A 6,000-nucleotide genomic window follows, 5' to 3' on the forward strand; every position below is an offset into this window, starting at 1 on the left:
ATTTAGCAAAACTGAACTTAAACTGAGAGAATTCAATTTCATTATGTGCTCCACTTTGAAGATTTTCGGGCAGACGTAAAAAGCATGGAGAGGATGGAACTTGAACTTGCCCTATAAAATTTCGTGGATGCAATTCCTCAATAAAAAATCGAGCTCCTCCCAAAAAAGCTAACTTTAACCACATTCCATTAGGTTGGTCATAATAGGTGAGTAGATCCAACCATCCTTCGGTAAAGTAGAGATTATTGCCCATTCTTTGAACGCTTACATCCATGTAGTTGTAACCTGAATCAGTGAAGACAACTCGATGAGGTATTTCATGGATGTGATGCATTGTAAACGATTGTGGTAAAAAACAATCGAACTGGAACATTAAAGGATAAGAATAACTTAGAGTAACAATAATTAATAAATTTTTAAAAGAATAATATAATAGAACGAGTAAATGAAAAATATTATAAAAAATTATAAATTGTACCTTAAAAGGATCAACTTCAATAAGAAACGAAGAATACATTCTTATTCTATGAAGTAGTAAAAAAAATACTAAATATAAAATTATGAGCTGACTCTCAAATTTAGATTCATGTACCATAGAAAAATACTATTTATAGACCTTAGTAAAACAAAAATAAATATGTAAATTACTTATTATTAAGGTAATTTTTTATTATGTACAGTAATTGCACATTATAATTGATAAGTAGTTTAATAGTGCATTAAATATTGATTTGATATAATTATAATGAAGATATGTTTCTAAATTAGTATAATTATATATTATTCATTAAATATTAATTATAATATAATAATATAATTATAATAAAGGTATTTTTTATAAAATAATTTAGAATAGATGAAAAAATTTATTCGTTTTGGAGGGAAAACGGACTCACGAGAAATCGACACGTCATCCTTATTAGTTAGGGAAAAACCCAATTTTAGTATATTAAGTAGATTTTGTTTGTAAATTTTAATAAACATTATTTATGATGTTGTTTTTAGGTTATTTGAGTGTCAAACCTAAAACGATATTATTTTACAAAGTTTAGTGTGTCATCTGGTTGTTTAGGACAGTATTTCGTTAACATTTGTGGGTTGAAAATTATTTCAAATGCTAACATGAGTTATGTTCCTAAAATTTAAAGACTAAATAGTGGCAATTAAAATCTAAAGAACTAAATTAAAACTCGCCTATAAGTTGATAAATCAAATTGGATAGGGAAAGTATGAGGAGCCAATGAAATATTTATACAATGTGTACAATTGAGGTTTATGAAGTATTAGAGATATAATTATTAGTGTTATATTTTTCCATCAGTTGAAGTTTTTGGGATGAGTGGTATCATGACATGGTATTAAAGCGCTAGATCTGAAAGGCCAAGAGTTTGACCCTTGGTGAACCCAAAAATTAAACTAATTTTTCGAGAAAATGTTTATTATCCCTTGTACTCGGATGGTTATTCTAAATAATATAGAGGATGTTCATTTTATATTTCAATAGCCATTATACACATCCATTGTCTCCCTAGCGGGATCCAATCGGATATTATCTCGAAGTAATTGCTTCCTCCACTGAAAAGAAGTACGCGTCCTTGATTTCCAATTGCATCACAACAAAAAGTTTCAAGTTTGGCAAGGCCCTGCACTGTCACCTCATAAAAACCGCGCTTTTTTTCGACGCTTTTCTCACCAACGGTCTCATTGATGTGTATTCCAAGTGCGGCTGTGTAGAGAGTGCCCAGAAGGCTTTCGATGATCTTCCCAATAAGACCACACACTCGTGGAACACGCTCATCTCTGTGTATTCCAAAATGTGTCTTTTCGATAAAGCGTATAACCTGTTCGATAAAATGCCTCACCGAAACCTCGTCACTTATAACTCGCTTATATCCGGTTCTACACGCCATGGGCTTCACAGAGAATCGATTAGTCTTTTTCAGATGATGCAATTGGATAGTAATGGTCTGATGTTGGATGAGTTCACGCTTGTTAGCGTAGCTGGGAGCTGAGCTAGTTTAGGTAACCTTAAATGGCTCCACCAAGTTCATGGGGTGGCAGTTATAGTTGGCATGGAGGGTAACATGATCCTTAACAACGCTCTAATTGATGCCTATGGAAAATGCGGCGAGCCGAATTCGTCGTATTCCGTGTTCTTTTGGATGCAAGAGAATGATGTTGTGTCTTGGACATCTATGGTTGTGGCTTATGCTCGGGCATCTATATTGGATGAGGCTTTCAGGGTGTTCCACAGCATGCCGTTTAGGAATATTATTTCTTGGACTGCTTTGATCACTGGTTTTGCTAGGAACCGATGTTGTTGCGAAGCTTTGAATCTTTTTAAACAAATGCTGGAAGAGGGTGTAAATCTAAATGCTCAAACATTTGTAAGTGTTTTAGGTGCTTCTGCAGATGAGGCTCTTATAGGAAGAGGTAAAGAAGTCCATGGTAAGATTATAAGATATAGCAATAGTGAGAAAAACTTGTTTAATATGTACCTATATAATGCTTTGATTGATATGTATGGGGAGTGTGGGGATATGAAATCAGCTGAAATTCTGTTTGAGATGGCTCCTAGGAGGGATTTGGTATCTTGAAATACATTGATAACTGGATTTGCACAGAATGGTTATGGGCATGAATCAATGGTTGTCTTTAGAAGGATGATGATAGAAACCAACATGAAACCTAATCATGTGACTTTTCTTGGAGTGATATCTGGCTGTAGCCATGCAGGTCTAGTCCATCAGGGTTTAGATTTGCTGGATTTGATGGAATGGCGATATGGGGTTAAGCTAGACCTGAACATTATGCTCTGCTAATTGATTTGCTTGGGAGGAAAAACAGACTCAAGGAAGCTGTGGATTTAATCGAAAAAATGCCTAGCAGAATTAGGACCCACATTGCAGTGTGGGGGCCAGTCTTGGGTACTTGTCGAGTTCACGGCAACTTGGATCTTGCTAGAAGAGCTGCAGAAGCTTTGTTTGAGTTGGAACCTGAGAACACAGCAAGATATGTCATGTTATCAAACATTTATGCAGCGTCTGGCAGATTCGACAATGCTGATAGAATTAGGATGATAATGAATGAGAAAGGTTTAAAAAAAGGAGCAGTTGGATTGAGTTAAGGGATGCAAGACATTCCACAAATTGGTGAGATATGTGAAGTAAACAATAAGCTAGTTTATCATCTGAAGGATACATGATATCAGCCTTTTAGTGATTACCTTCTTCCGGATGAGGATGATGATTTCTACTTTAGTATTTAGTGTTACTTCTTTTTAAAATTTATCTAATGGCTATGACTAGAAATTCTTTGATAAAAAAAATTATACTAACTCCTTGTTCATATTCTATATACAGCTATCATATACTAGTGTCATACAATATTCAATAACTCAGAGTATTAGGAGTACCAGTAATATTCATACATTAATGATGTTTTTATCAGCCTTCGAATTTTTTAAAGAATATGAAAAAAAAATATTGCTTCAAATATATGTATGATCTAGCCATCTAGGGATTCATTTTTTTCTTTAACAATAATGATTTATATCTAGCACTGAATTTTTTAAGAATCTAAAAAAGAATGCTTAATATATATCAAGTTTTTCCTTAAATAAAAAATTAATAAAATAAAAAAGAAAATGTCTAAGAATTCTTGAACTTAGGTGGTAGAATTATCCATTATTTTGTTATTTTACAATTCTTCTTACTATGGAAGATCTTTTTTCATTTATATATGTAAATAAAGGGGAGTATTAGATCAATAATTGAGTTGTCTTACACTCTCTGAATGTGATTATTTTTTAAATTATGCATTAACGCATGATGTTTATTTATCAGATTTTTTTTATATATGTATTTGTCTATGTATAGGGACGAATTCATAAATTTTTTAAATAGAGTTTAAATTCACAAATAATTAATTATTGATCTATTAAATTAGAAAATATTATAAAAAAACCAAAAGAAGAACGATTAAAATTAAATTTGTTTTAAATTACGATCCTAAAATGCATCTAAATTGACTCTATTTCATTACATAAAAGGATAAGTGTTTGCTAATAAAAGAGCACTTATAAGTTATTAACGTAAGTAGGACATAATTTAGAAAAATAATATTATCGCTCTTATTTTTTATAATATTATTTTATATATAATTTTTTATTATATATTTGCACAAATTTATATAAAAATGATATTATCAAAATAAAACTATTATCAACTTTTTCAGTTAATTATATGGTTATTTTAAGACAATTTATTATCCAATTTGAATTTTCTTTATTTAAGAGAGTGGTAAATTTAATTATTATAAATTTTGTTACATAATTGTTTTAAAGCATGGAAATGCTTTTTCGTAATTTACAAAAATTAAACTCTTTTAAAGTGAAATAGAAATTAATAGAGCAAACAAGTGAGAGTTTAGTTATTTTTTAATTAAAATGATAAAATTTACACGTATTTAAAACTTAAAAAAGTTACAATTATCAATCTTGTTGCTATCTTTTTCCATATACAAATAGGTCAATTTGCTTTTTCTTTTTTGTTTCATTACAAATAGGTCAATTCAATCGCACTCATAAGTGCCAACTAAGAGGATATGTGTGGATCTAGTTAAGCCTAGTACTAAATACAACATATGGCACTTGAATACGTGTAACAATAAATAATAAAAAATATTATGTATTTAAAAAAATTACACATCAAATTAATTATTATATATTTATATATAAATATATATTATTTATAAATTCTTAATATATATTTTTTATATAAATGTATACAAGTATATAATGTAAAAAGTTGTGGTTATTATTATTTTTTTTAATTTTATTATCGTGTATATATATATATATATAGAAGATGTGTAATATATATATATATATATATTACACATCTTCTCTTTGTTTTTCGAGCCTACAGCAGACAGAGTTCGAAAATGTCAAATCTTTGATGATGCCATCATACATGATTGAGTTGCGAAAACTTCTGGATAGGTATCCTATATCAATGAACTTCTATGAAATGGTTTCACAGAATTCAGCCAATTGTCTTGATAGTTGGATATCATTAAAACATAGGAATCCGTGTTATCAAAAGATTTTCTGCAATTCTTTCTATATATATATTAGTTTAATTTTAATGCATACGTAAAAAATTTTATACATTTATCCCTTATGAATGTATTTATATATTTTTCAAGTAAGAATTTAATTTTGATGTATTATCAACATAAAACAGTTTTGATGTATCAAAATGAAACCATTTTAAATAATAGATTTAAAATAGTTATTTTCTTCATGTAATAATACACAATTGATTATTTGTGTAGAATTATTTTATACGAATTTTATATAAAAATTAAGTCATAGAATAAAAAATGTTATGTATAAACAAAAAATTATTCATTAAATCAGTACTAGATACTTGTGTATAAATATATATTGTTCTGAAATATACTTAAAATTGATTAATTGGTAATTGGACTTTGTAAAGAGGTTGAAGGTGATGATATAGGTGTCTGGAGTGCCTTTACATTAATTTTGAAAGTGTGGTTACATCAACTCCGAGACCGCAGTTATAAATACATGCAAAGAATTTCGATTTATAAGTTAACAAGAGTTTTAATAAGTTTATATAAGAATTTAAATTGAAAAATACATGAATCGAATGAGTTATTTATAGAGAATAGTGAAGAGGTATTATTCTTCCCTAAATGCATGAAAAAATAACCCATATTGTGACGGTTATTAATATGAAAGATAATATCTATAAGTGGGATCAAACTTTTGCTTGATGCGCAAATCAGATTAGACACAAATTGTAATATCCGTATTTCGAGAAGGTCGAATTGTTAACCTGTGTAGTTCTTGGGGTGACCTCTTTCGGTATGAGTTGGTTTGTTGGCAAAGTATTTGATGGACATTTCAAAAAGAGTTCCATCTCATGGAGCTGCCTAAATTATTTACAACATGGTCCCAATTCACTATGGTGT

At 29.5% G+C, this 6,000-nt stretch overlaps 1 pseudogene; it reads left to right on the top strand.

The window, feature by feature from the left end:
* Positions 1 to 1,853: 1,853 nt before the first annotated feature.
* LOC112783463 (pentatricopeptide repeat-containing protein At3g26630, chloroplastic-like) lies at positions 1,854 to 3,353 on the top strand (annotated as a pseudogene).
* The last annotated feature ends 2,647 nt before the right edge of the window (positions 3,354 to 6,000 follow it).

Source organism: Arachis hypogaea, chromosome 13, assembly GCF_003086295.3.
Source record: "Arachis hypogaea cultivar Tifrunner chromosome 13, arahy.Tifrunner.gnm2.J5K5, whole genome shotgun sequence".
Taxonomy (NCBI): Eukaryota; Viridiplantae; Streptophyta; class Magnoliopsida; order Fabales; family Fabaceae; genus Arachis; species Arachis hypogaea.